Source organism: Schistocerca serialis, chromosome 1 (genome assembly GCF_023864345.2).
Source record: "Schistocerca serialis cubense isolate TAMUIC-IGC-003099 chromosome 1, iqSchSeri2.2, whole genome shotgun sequence".
NCBI lineage: Eukaryota > Metazoa > Arthropoda > Insecta > Orthoptera > Acrididae > Schistocerca > Schistocerca serialis.
Window position 1 is genome coordinate 865,760,468 of NC_064638.1, and position 14,735 is coordinate 865,775,202.

A 14,735-nucleotide genomic window follows, 5' to 3' on the forward strand; every position below is an offset into this window, starting at 1 on the left:
TGCCTTGGCGTTTGTTTTGAACTGCTCTTCTAAGGCTGTGCAAAGTTTAACAGTACCGGTCAGAACTTATGGTTGCTCCACATCTGAGAAAATCAATAAGAAGCACACCTTGCCTATGCCAACACTGTCGCCATCAGCTTCCTTGCTGACAAGATTTGCTAGCATTTTCTTGGTTTTTGGGGGGACCCTGTGTGCCTTCACTCCATGGACTGTAATTTTGTCTCACAATTGGCATGTTTCATCCAAGTCTCATTACCAGTTACGATTCAATCCAGTAATGAGTCACAAGGTTTGTGGTAGGCCTCCAGAAATGTCAACATTGCCCCCAGTCACTGTTCTTTATGGTACTCTGTAAGCATTTTGGGCACCCATCGTGCACAAAATTTATGGTAGCCTAGCTTTTGAGTGACAATTTCAAACAACAAAGTCTGTGAAACTTGTGGTAAAGAAAGCAAAAGCTCTGTTATTGTGAGGCTATGGTTTTCACAAATCGTTTCATCAACTTTAGCAACAAGATTGTCAGCCACAATGCTCGGGTGTCCACTCTTCTCTTCATCATGAACGTTAGTTCGGCATTTTTAAACCAAATGCACCATTTCTGGATCACAGACTGCACCTCACAACTGGCAGGATTTTCAATTGCAGCACACATTTCAAACTCGAATATCGACAAAACCAGACATGCAGAGATGTTCCCACTGCCATGGATGGATGGATGATGACTGAGCTGCCGAGCATCCACGTACTACAATATACACGATCAGTGCACGCCTAGCGACATCAGACGGAAACATTCCCTACTTTCTGAATAACCCTCATAAATTCATCACCACCTTGTTTGTGTGGCTGTAGATTCCATGATTGAAATATGTATTAGTAACAGCTATGAATCCAAAACAATGATTATGAAATTTTACATTTTATTTGTGTAGAGTCAAATAGTGATCACCAGTAGTTATTGTTAGTGCACACGGAAATAATTTCTCACATTTCACAAAATCAGTCACTTTTTACCTTGTTATTAATTGAGACACTGAGCAAGTACAAGACTGTTTACACAAGTAGTTCATAAAGTTAACATGAATATATAAAGCCCAATATATGATCAACAGATAGCATTATTTCGAAGTCCATTACATTAATGTCACTCTTTGATAATACATAGCACATGGTTTATATTTTCATTCAGACCTATTTCAGTCCATGCTGAAAAATGAGAGTTTTCTTGCATAAGTTCACCTATGTTCTTTTCATGAGTACTTGTATTGGATGGTCCCAGTATACTTTCCTGGAATGAGTCGTTTGTAATTTTAACTGCTAATAATCCTACCTGGAGTCTGTAACTTTTGTAATTTGAACCATTGATATTTTTACCTGCTGTTTCCATTGCATCATCTGAAATTTTTGTAGAGTCAGGTTACTACTAAGATTCTCTCCCATTGCTGTTGTGTTTGCTTGAGCACAATTTTTTTCACTTTCACAATAAAAATTCAATCTGCAATCTTTATGAAGAGGTGGCAGACAACTGCACTGCCTATAAGATCAGTAGTATATTGTTGCAGGAGAAGCTGAGTAGTACCGTGGTGTAGTGGTTATGACACTAAACTGTTGCATGGCAGGTCCTGAGTTCAAAACTCACCTGGACTGTACAATTTTAATTTCTATATTCAGTTCGAGTACATTCTAGAAGTATCCACAAATGTCAAGCATCATTGTACTGGAATGTTCTATAACTATATACAGGGTGAGTCACCTAATGTTACCGCTGGATATATTTCGTAAACCACATCAAATACTGATGAACCGATTCCACAGACTGAATGTGAGGAGAGGGGCTAGTGTAATTGTTTAATACAAACCATACAAAAATGCACGGAAGTATGTTTTTTAACACAAACCTACATTTTTTAAATGGAACCACGTTAGTTTTGTCAGCACATCTGAACATATAAACAAATACGTAATCAGTGCCGTTTGTTGCATTGTAAAATGTTAATTACATCCGGAGATATTGTAACCTAAAGTTGACGCTTGAAACCTCTGACGTTCAGTTGCGTGTTGTAACAAACACCGGCCACGGTCGGCGAGCAGCATCTGCAGGGACATGTTTACGATGACGACTGTGTTTATGAGTGTGGATGTAGTGCACTGTTGTGGTTTGGTCTAGCTGTCGCAGTGTCCGCATGTAGCGCTTGCTGCTATTGTTATTCTGCATTCGTCTCCGCACGCAGACCAACTGTAGTACACCGTGTTACCAGACGTCTGTGATAGTGTAGTGTTGTAGGAACTGTGACCATGGTGTATTAGAACTCTGAAAAGGTGGAGATGATACTCATCTATGGCGAGTGTCGACAAAATGCAGCTGAAGCCTGCAGGGTGTATGCAGAACGGTACCCGGACAGAGAGCATCCAACGTGCCGCACATTGCAAAACATCTACCGCCAACTGTATGCAACAGGTATGGTCGTAGCATGCAAACGGGTCCGTAACAGGCCCGTCACAGGAGAAGTGGGCGCAGTTGGTGTGTTAGCTGCTGTTGCCATGAACCCACACATGAGTACACGGGACATTGCAAGAGCCGGTGGACTGAGTCAAAGTAGTGTCATGCGCAAACTGCATCGTCACCGCTTTCACCCGTTTCATGTGTCGCTACATCAGCAATTACATGATGATGACTTTAATCATCGAGTGCAATTCTGTCAATGGGCATTAACAGAGAATGCATTGCAGTTCTACCTGTTTAACGATGAAGTGGGTTTCACAAACCACAGGGCAGTGAATCTACAGAACATGCATTACTGGTCTGTGGACAATTCTCGCTGGCTCAGACAGGTAGAGCGACAGCGACCATGGACTGTAAATGTATGGTGCGGAATCATTGGCGACCACCTCATTGGTCCTCACTTCATTGCAGGGGCCCAAACAGCTGCAACATACATCGCGTTTCTACAGAATGATCTGCCAACGTTGCTCGAAAATGTCCCACTGGAAACGTGTCGACATATGTGGTATCAGCATGATGGTGCACCTGCACATTCCGCAATTAACACTAGGCTGACCCTTGACAGGATGTTCGACGGCCATTTCATAGGACGTGGAGGACGCATAAATTGGCCAGTCCATTCTCCTGATCTTACACCTCTGGACTTCTTTCTGTGGGGTACGTTAAAGGAGAATGTGTACTGTGATGTGCCTACAACCCCAGAGGATATGAAACAACAAATTGTGGCAGCCTGCGGTGACATTACACCAGATGTACTGCGGCATGTACGACATTCATTACACCAGAGATTGCAATTGTGTGCAGCAAATGATGGCCACAACATTGAACATCTATTGGCCTGACATGTCGGGACACACACTATTCCACTCCGTAATTGAAAACGGAAACCACGTGTGTACGTGTACCTCACCCCTCATGGTAACGTACATGTGCGTCAGTGAAAAAGACAAATAAAAAGGTGTTAGCATGTGGATGTAATGTGCTGTTCCAGTCTCTTCTGTACCTAAGGTCCATCACCGCTCCCTTTGGATCCCTACATAATTCGGTGCTCTCCAATACACGCGATCAAACAGCAGAGGAGTGGTACTTAAGCGTCAACTTTAGGTTACAATATCTCCGGATGTAATTAACATTTTACAATGCAACAAACGGCACTGATTACGTATTTGTTTATATGTTCAGATGTGCTAACAAAACTAACAGGGTTACATTAAAAAAAACGTAGGTTTGTGTTAAAAAACATACTTCCATGCATTTTTTTATGGTTTGTATTAACCAATTACACTAGCCCCTCTCCTCACGTTCGGTCTGTGGAATCGATTCGTCAGTATTTGATGTGGTTTACGAAATATATCCAGCGGTAATGTTAGGTGTCACACCCTGTATATATTTTATGTGTTCTGGCCAGAGGCAGTTCTCTCTGTACTCTTGTATGTGCAAGTGATGAATAAACCTTCATTAAGTGAAGTTAGTGTTTGTCATTCATCCAATTACATCTTCTTCTACGTGACATTATTCTGGTGGAGGCGCCGGGTATTGGAACTTGTGATAGCGCACACTGACAACACAGTGGCTCCCATGAGGCCATGACAGAATCATCATTTACGCAGCGAGGAAACTGACTTCGAGCCATATTCAACATATCACAATCTATCAGAGACAGAAGAGGACGTTACGATGACAGCAATGGTGTGCCACCACATGAGACGTCCTTCCGGGTTCTCTGGTGACAACGGCCAAGATCCAAACAAGTGGCTGAAGGTATACGAGCGTATAGCCAAATTTAAGTAATAGGATGACACCGTGTGTTTGGCTAACGTATTTTTCTACTTGGAGGGCACTGCCAAGCAATGGTATGAGAACAATGAGGAGAAATTCACAAGCTGGGAAGTACTACAGGTGGAACTACGCAAGTATTTCAGAGACACACAACGTGACAGAAGTGCAAGGCTGAAGATAAAATAAGGTGCAGGGCACAGCTTCCAGGAGAAACTATAGCATCCTACATTCAAGATGTCTTGGAGCTGTGTAAAATAGTGGATCCTAGAATGAAGGAGGAAGACAAGGTTGCACATCTCATGAAGGGTGTTGCTGAGGACATGTATCAAGCCCAATTCCTGAAGGAAGTTTCGACAGCAGATGCCTTCATAAAATGGTGCCATTATATTGAGACAATGCATCAAAAAGGAATTACACACAAGAAGTTTGAATGGCTTCCAAGCATCGTATCGATGTCTGTGAGGGAGGAAGCAACTGATTTCACAAGTGTTCTTTGTCAGATAGTGAGAGAGGAAGTTCAGAAGGCACTTGGATTGCACAGTGACCAAAAAACTGAGACGCTTCAAGAGGTCATAAGGGAGGAAGTGGAACAGACATTGAACCCAATCTCTTGTCCTTCATTTACCTTTAAAATGGTGAAAAAGTTGAGACCCAGATGAAGTTATGTTGCTACAATACCGCATGTGGCACATGTTTGGGCACCAAGGAAGACTGACGTTTGGAGGACCCAGGATAACCAACCAGTGTGTTTCCACTGCAGATGACTGGGACATGTGGTGTGCTGTTGTCGAGAAAGATGGTGAATATTTGATGACACCCATGCCAGAAGACAGCAGACCGATCTTAGCCAACACCAACTCCCGGACGACGAAGCAGAACAAGAAGATGTGGGTGCAGGACGACTTAGGTCACCATAGCCGCAATCTAGGCGCCGTAGTGGACACTCCCCAACACGCCGATCAAGGTCTCCATTGCTGTTTAGCAGCTCCAGCCAATCACCTAGCCCCCACAACCTGGAAGACTAAAGGGTGCGACCTTCCTTGGAGGTGAGGCTGCCGAAGAGAAAAATCCTCCGCTATCGATCACTACAAAAACGATAAGAAACTACATTGATATCCTTATGGATTGCCAACCAGTACAAGCTCTTGTGGACTCTGGACCATCATATTCAGTCATTTTGGAGAAGTACCATCGCTTGTTGCAGAAAACCATATTCGTCAACAGCAAAACATCTCTGCTGGAGGTGGCTATTGGGAAATATGTAAAACCTACAGGAAGATGTACCATTCATGTGGGTATAAGTGGCCATACACAGCACTTAGAATTCATTGTCTTACAAGAGTGTGGTCATGACATAATTCTCAGATGGGACTTTTAGAAAGCTTCTCAGGCAAATATAGATTGTAGTCGCTCAAAGATTATGCTAGACGAATGAGATACTGTGGACAGCAAGATGCTCATCCAAGTGTGTGGAGACTATTTGTGCTGGATGAAGTGATCATTCCTGCAGTCAGTGCTAGAAAGGTAACTGTCACATGTCATGCCATGCGTCAGCCCATGCATCTTGTAGTGGAATGTAAGAGAAGCATACCACTGAAGAATAACTTGGTCATCCCAGCCTCTGTCATCTCATTTAAGAATGGATTCGGTGAATTGTGGACAGTTAACTGTTGCCGAGAACCACAGACCCTTCCAAGATGCATGTGCATAGCAAGTGCTGAGCTGTTAATTGAAGAACAGCTGAGCATCATAGAAATCTCCCATGCCGAGTCTGTGGGCGAAATTAGCGCTACCACTAGGAGACAAAATCTTCTAGCTCGACTATCATCAGATCCCACTAAGGAACAACAGAACAAGCTACTTGCCATTCTTCAAGAGTTCTCTGAATGCTTCAATCCACAAGTGAAGAGAAAATTAGACAAATTGATGGTGAAGCACCAGATTAGCACTGGAGACCATCAACCAATAAGCCAGGGAGCATACCATGTGTCAGCAACAAAACGTCAAATAATTTGTGATGAGGTAGAGAAAATGATGAAGAATGACACCATTCAGCCTTTGCAGAGCCCATGGTCATCACCAGTGGTCTTCTTCAGGAAGAAGGATGGCAGTTGGCGCTTTTGTGTTGATTACAGGAAGCTTAATAAGATACCTAAAAAGGACATTTACCATCTTCCACAAATTGATGATACACTAGATTGTCTGAAGGGGGCTAAGTTTTTCTCAACCATGGACATGTACTTGGGATACTGTCAAATCGAAACTAGATGAGGCTGATTGTGAGAAAACTGCATTCATCTCCCGTATGTGTTTAAGGTAACGGCGTTTGGTTTGTGTAATGCACCAGCAACTTTTGAATGGATAATCTTCTGTCACCTGAAGTGGATGATGTGTCTTTGTTATTTAGATGACATTATAGGGTTCTCAGAGACATTTGATGAACATATAAAAAGACTGAGGGCTGTTCTTAAGTGTCTCCAACAAGGCAGACTGAAACTTTATCCAAAAAAGTGTCTCTTTGGAGCAAAAGAAATCAAAATACTTGGACACCTTGTGTATGGCCAGACCCAGAAAAGGTGAGAGCTATAACGCAATTTCCTGTTCCTAAAAGTATTACAGATGTGAGAAGCTTCCTCAGATTATGTTCTTATTACCGTTGTTTTATCAAAGACTTTTGTATCAAAGCCAGGCCAGGCCACTCCAAGAGTTGTTAAAAGCTGATGCTAAATTTATCTGGGGTGGTGCTCAACAAGATTCTTTCAGTGTACTGTGAAAAGCTCTGACGACTGACCTGTACTTGTCATAGCGTGTAGGCTTTCACGGCCGGTGTCTTCAGTAATTAAAACTTCCGGGCTAAGTGGCCGTGGTCCAATAGTATTGCCAGCTGTGGGCAACATCACCTGAGGTGAGTCTATGACTGGCTGCTATGCCGTGGAGGTCCTGTTTATATAGAGCGCGTAGAGGGCGCCACCACTCGTCACGTGTTGTCAACAGTAAAACTAAAACTGTAGAGATTTTTAAACACCACAATATTTTTAACAGGAAAGAAGAAGGCTTGAAGTTAGATAAGATATGGCGATCGACTTTGTACCAAAGATGTGACAGTCGATTACCTTCGATCGTGAGTAATGATGCCAGCCAGAGATAGTTTTACTGTTGACAACACATGACGAGTGGTGGCACCCTCTACGCACTCTATATAAACAGGACCTCCACGGCCTAGCAGCCAGTCATAGACTCACCTCAGATGATGTTGCCCGGAGCTGGCAACAAAACGTCAGGGAGAAGTATTTCTACTATTGGACCACGGCCTCTTAGCCCGGAAGTTTTAATTACTGACCTGTACTTGGTCTGTATGATGAGAGAGCACCTACAGAACTACACACAGATGACAATGGGTACGGGATCAGTGCTATCCTGGTGCAAATTTCAGATGGAAAAAAGAAGGTTATAGCCTATGCTTTTAGGACTTACAAAAGCCGAGAGAAACTACTCAACTACAGAAAGAGAAAGTCTTGCTATGATCTGGGCCATGTGCAAATTTCAATAGTATCTCTATGGAACGCCTTAAGGAACGTCTTAAGGATCCAATAGGACGATTCATCAGGTGGGCACTACATCTTCAAGAGTATGACATTGCCATAGTGTACAAAAGTGGAAGAAAACACCAAGATTCTGACTGTCTCTCAAGAAACCCTGTGCAAGACCATCAAGACTTTGATGATGATAGTGACTGTCTCACTGCACTCCAGGATCTCTCTGCTGAGCAGAAGAATGATGCCAAGATATCTCAAATTATGCTTGCCTTCAGAGCATGTGAAAGGACAATTTAAGGTAGTTAATAGATTATTTTGCAAGAAAAACTTTGATCCATTTGGAAGGAGGTGGCTACCAGTGATGCCTAAACACATGCACTTAGATGTTCTACAGAAATTCCATGACACACCTGAGGCCGGACTTTTAGGATTTATTAATCCGCAAGAGATTTTTCTGGCCAAGTTCATTTAGGAGTATCTGTCACTCTGTGTCGCACTGTCCAGAGTGGCAGAGGAGAGAGGTAGTCCCTCAGAAACCACCTGGCTGACACATACCAATTCCACCAGCTGAAACAACTTTCCAGCATGTTGTGATTGACCTCCTCAGATGATTTCCAATGTCTGCTAGTGGCAATAGATGGATTATTGTTTGCACTGATTATCTGACACACTATGTCATTACAAAAGCCGTGAAAACAACCGAAGCATCTGAGGTAGCCAAACTCATCGTGGAAGACATTGTATTAAAACACGGTGCCCCAAGGTCATTAATTATGGATTAAGGGAATGTTTTTCAATTGAATCTTGTGGCAGAGATATACCGTCCGTGCAACTTTACTCATCACATGACAACTGCCTACCATCCGCTAACTAACGGGCTTACTGAATGCCTTAATAAGACCTTGGCCAACATGCTGCCAATGTTTGTCAGTGTTGAGCAGAGCAACTGGGATCAGGTGCTACCTTCCATGACGTTTGCCTACAGCACCGCCAAACAAGACACCACGGGATTTACGCACTTTTTCCTGGTGCATGGGCGTGAGGCGACTACGATGATGGACACTGTGTTTCCGTTACATCCTGATGATGTGGATGATGACTACATTGGCCAGGTGTAAACCAGAGCTGAGGAATCTTGGCAGTTATCTCAACTCCACATGCTGCAGGCTCAAGAAAATGATCACCGAAGGTATGAGGTGAGCCACCGCCCTGTTGTCTATCAGCCTGTTGACCTTTTCTGTATCTTCACTCCTGTTTGGAAGGTTGGTCTCTCTGAGAAGCTCCTCAGGCGCTACTTTGGGACCTTATAACGTTGTAAGACGTTTGTCTGATGTTACTTATGAAGTTGAAGATTTCGACCCCGACACAAGACAACGAAAGATAGGAGATACAGTCCACGTCCTTCAAATGAAGCCCTACAAGGATCCTTCAACCCAGGGTAAATTCAAAGCTCCAGCAACAGGCAACAAGCAGAAAGGTGACAACGAGTGTAGTGGCAAAAGAAGTTCTAAGAAGATCACCACCAGGGCAAGCATCAGTCATCGGGATTTGGAGTATGCAGGACCGATGACTCATTCCTGGACTAGGGGGACGTAACATTGAGACACTGTTCTCCCTCCTTAGGGAGCAATGTCACACAAGAAGCTGAGTAGCACCGTAGTGTAGTGGTTGTGATGCTAAACTGTTGCATGGAAGGTCGTGAGTTCAGAACTCACCTGGACTGTACAATTTTAATTTCTGGGGTAGAGTACATTCTAGAAGTATCCACAAATGTCAAGCATCAATGTACTGGAATGTTCTGCAGCTGTATATATACTGTATATGTTCTGGCCAGAGGCAGTTCGCTCTGTGCTCTTGCATGTAAGTGAAGTTAGTGTTCGTCATTCATCTAATTACACCTTCTTCTATGTGAAAATATTGTTCATTTATGAGACAGAAGGTGAAAAGGAACATCTTGTCAGAGAAATAACATTTTCAGTGCAAATAAAAATGTTTGATAATATCTAAAAAATATATTTTCATTTTTTTTATTTTGTAGTAATTTACTGCATACTGTACATGCTCATATTGATTTGAACATTGCTCGAATCCAACAGGAATTAATAATATCATGAAAAGCAACAGATGTCAGTCTTTTGAAAATGGATCCCTTGTCATTATGGGGAAATAACATTGGCCCCCAAGAGGACAACGTCTGCTTGTGTCTGTGTATGTGCGGATGGATATGTGTGTGTGTGCGCGAGTGTATACCTGTCCTTTTTTCCCCCTAAGGTAAGTCTTTCCGCTCCCGGGATTGGAATGACTCCTTACCCTCTCCCTTAAAACCCCTCATCCTTTCGTCTTTCCCTCTCCTTCCCTCTTTCCTGACAAAGCAACTGTTGGTTGTGAAAGCTTGAATTTTGTGTTTATGTATGTGTTTGTTTGTGTGTCTATCGGCCTGCCAGCGCTTTCGTTTGGTAAGTCACATCATCTTTGTCACATCATCTTTTCCACATGGGAAAAATATATTTAAAAACAAAGATGATGTGACTTACTATACGAAAGCGCTGGCAGGTCGATAGATACATAAACACATACATACACACAAAATTCAAGCTTTCGCAACCAATGGTTGCCTCATCAGGAAAGAGGGAAGGAGAGGGAAAGATGAAAGGATGTGGGTTTTGAATGAGAGGGTAAGGAGTCATTCCAATCCCGGGAGCGGAAAGACTTACCTTAGGGGGAAAAAAGGACAGGTATACACTCGCACACACACACATATCCATCTGCACATACACAGACACAAGCAGACATTTGTAAAGGCAAAGAGTTTGGGCAGAGATGTCAGTCGAGGCGGAAGTACAGAGGCAAAGATGTTGTTGAAAGACAGGTGAGGTATGAGCGGCGGCAACTTGAAATTAGCGGAGGTTGAGGCCTGGCGGATAACGAGAAGAGAGGATATACTGAAGGGCAAGTTCCCATCTCCGGAGTTCTGACAGGTTGGTGTTAGTGGGAAGTATCCAGATAACCCGGACGGTGTAACACTGTGCCAAGATGTGCTGCCCGTGCACCAAGGCATGTTTAGCCACAGGGTGATCCTCATTACCAACAAACACTGTCTGCCTGTGTCCATTCATGTGAATGGACAGTTTGTTGCTGGTCATTCCCACACAGAAAGCTCCACAGTGTAGGCAGGTCAGTTGGTAAATCACGTGGGTGCTTTCACACGTGGCTCTGCCTTTGATCGTGTACACCTTCCGGGTTACAGGACTGGAGTAGGTGGTGGTGGTAGGGTGCATTGGACAGGTTTTACACCGGGGGCGGTTACAATGGTAGGAGCCAGAGGGTAAGGAAGGTGGTTTGGGGATTTCATAGGGATGAACTAAGAGGTTACGAAGGTTAGGTGGACAGCGGAAAGACACTCTTGGTGGAGTGGGGAGGATTTCATGAAGAATGGATCTCATTTCAGGGCAGGATTTGAGGAAGTCGTATCCCTGCTGGAGAGCCACATTCAGAGTCTGATCCAGTCCCGGAAAGTATCCTGTCACAAGTGGGGCACTTTTGTGGTTCTGCTGTGGGAGGTTCTGGGTTTGAGGGGATGAGGAAGTGGCTCTGGTTATTTGCTTCTGTACCAGGTCGGGAGGGTAGTTGCGGGATGTGAAAGCTGTTTTCAGGTTGTTGGTGTAATGGTTCAGGGATTCCGGACTGGAGCAGATTCGTTTGCCACGAAGACCTAGGCTGTAGGGAAGGGACCGTTTGATGTGGAATGGGTGGCAGCTGTCATAATGGAGGTACTGTTGCTTGTTGGTGGGTTTGATGTGGACGGACGTGTGAAGCTGGCCATTGGACAGATGGAGGTCAACGTCAAGGAAAGTGGCATGGGATTTGGAGTAGAACCAGGTGAATCTGATGGAACCAAAGGCGTTGAGGTTGGAGAGGAAATTCTGGAGTTCTTCTTCACTGTGAGTCCAGACCATGAAGATGTCATCAATAAATATGTACCAAACTTTGGGTTGGCAGGCCTGGGTAACCAATAAGGCTTCCTCTAAGCGACCCATGAATAGGTTGGCGTATGAGGGGGCCATCCTGGTACCCATGGCTGTTCCCTTTAATTGTTGGTATGTCTGGCCTTCAAAAGTGAAGAAGTTGTGGGTCAGGATGAAGCTGGCTAAGGTAATGAGGAAAGAGGTTTTAGGTAGGGTGGCAGATGATCGGCGTCAAAGGAAGTGCTCCATTGCACCGAGGTCCTGGACATGCGGAATATATATATTTTTTTTTCAAATATTTATTGCTAATTTTGGCCAACTGGCTGCACCAGTGAATCAATTGGGCTGAAAATGTTAAAAGTTTCAGTGAACCAAAACCCATCAGTCCACATTTAATACCCTGAAAATGGCCTTGGGTGCCACACCACTCTTACCTGTTACTGGTTTTGACTGCAAATTTATTTTGCAAACCAATGTTTCTAATTCAGTGATAGCAGCTGTGTTACTCCAAGAATGTGAGGGGCAGCATAACCCAGTCACCTTCACTCTGATGTCCCAGCCTCCCACTGATGTCAAGTACTGGTATATGAGCTGGAGACCTTGGCTGTTCCATCCGGAGTGCAAAAATTTAAATTCTACCTTGAACACAAATTATTACAGCTGGAAATGGATAATCAGGCTTTGACTTGGGTGTTGGCTAGGCCCTTGTAAAATACAAAAGATTGTCTGCTGGGCGGTTAGAATTTCCACCTTCCATTTTCACATACAGCATATCAGAGGTTCCGACACACAAGTGGGTGATGCTCTCAGTCACATATTCCAACATGACTCAGAAGTAATTGAGACCCCAAAAGTTCCTCAGAAGTCGATATATGTTTCTGCTGTTCTGGGAGCGATCCCCGTGCTTTTTGGTAACTTACAAAAACAAGACAAGGATGTGTGATTAAAACATGTCAAACAACAGCTCAGCAATGATAAACTGGTGCTGAGCTCTCCTAACAATGAAGGTCCCTTATGTCACCACACCTACTATAAGAGGAAGAATAGTATTTGTCTCCCAAACGTATTGATTCTAGCAGTTTTTAGATACTTTCCTCAATCTCTGTGTGAAGAACATCTCAGTGTTTACAAAACCATTATTGTATTAAAGAATATTTAACTTGGTCAACTTTGAATGGTAATGTAAGGAAATTGGTTGACCAGTGACAAAAATGAAAATGGCAAAACATAATTCTATTGCCTGCAGGTACTGGGCAGAGAACCCTATGCATAAGCTGTTTATTGACTATTTGGTGACTTTACCTCAGACTATAAGTACTAACTGGTGCATATTGATGGTGGGTGATACATTTACTCATTTTGTTTGGTTGCTTCCAAGTAAATTCATGACAGGTGGGGCTACTGTTCAACACCTGGTAAAAATATTTTTGGCTTTTGGGGCACCTAACGTTTTAGTATATGATAATGCATAAGCCTTTTTGTGCTAGCCATGTAGGTGGTTTTCTTTTAACACTTCTAATTCTCACTCCGTGAACACTCCCTATTGCCTGCAGCCACCATCCATGCAATGTGTTAATCATAACCTGAAGTAAGCCCTGATTATTTTTCACCAGTAGTCTCAAGCCAATAGGATCAATCCATCAACTTGATTAATTTTACATTTAACATAGTTATGCACGAAACCAATAAGAGGACACTTGCCAAGCTGATGTTTTCATTTCCAGTTAACTCACTGATATCAAATCTGTTGTCAATAAATGACCTTCTTCCTGAGGGTATTAATCCCAGTTTCATCAAGACAAACTGGGAAGAGTTAGGGACAATATTCACCTTGCACACTGGAAAGTGGGCTGCCTTGTTAAAGGTGGGCAATGTGATTTATTTAATAAAAAAAAGGGTACTGAATAAAGTGGGGCAGAAAGTTATTCCAAAGATGCTCCCTTGCTTTGTGGGGTGATAAGATGTTGCCAGGGTGATTTCCCCAGTCAGTTTCCTGGCCCAGGACAGAGCCACTATAGGCAGCTCCGGGCACATTTAAGTCAGCTAAAAATTAGCTATACTAATCAGTACGTTGAACCACAGATTGGCCCTTGAATGCCAGAGCCTGGTAACCATCACTACTCCCCTCCCCAGTGTTTTCCTTTGAGGGTGGGAGAACTGAGTCATGCTTGTGGTTATATCAAGCCCTATGCTTGAGGAACCACTTTGCCCAGCCCTTCTTAGCTACAGTTTTCTTGGTGTGCCATGTGGCATTGTCTGGGCAGCTCAGAAAGGGATTTAAGCACCTGTGCAGTTCGGAAGTGATCTGTTAGGATTTGACTGTTTTGATGGAACCTCATGTGGTGTCATGGTTAACACCTTGGAGACATTGCTCAAAATGTCTGTATGGTTGAGGTTTACTCATGGGCCAAGTCTTTGCCTACTAGAAAGTTTCCCCTACCTGTGCGGTGAAGGGCTGTATTCTGAAGTTGGACTTCGGGCACATATCTGCTGTCTTGGCTGGTGGACATGACCACATACACTGTCCAGAGTTTGCTTTGGTGCGATAAAAAATGACTGTGGGAATTGTTTTTGTGGCATTAAGTGTTGGTCAGGATTTAAGAGACAATACTGTACCTGCCTAGCACTGTATCCCTGCTGATGAAACATCCATCATCAATGTTTTAATTCATATGCTCTAGACCCTTCAGTTGCTGGAATTTTGTTACTCACAAAAGTGGTTGGCAATGCCCATGGTCTGCTTCACAGACATGTACATTATTTTAAATGTCCTGTTTTCTGTGATTATGCGTATTAGTGAAATAGCAATTACTTTCAGCTGCTTCACAGCCAAGTATGTAAAGCTGTAAAATTTTAATGCTAATTTTCTCATCTATGTGAGGGATACTTATTGTTGTAACAGTCCGTTTCATAGACGTGTGCTTTATGTCAGATTTTCTACTCTTCATGATT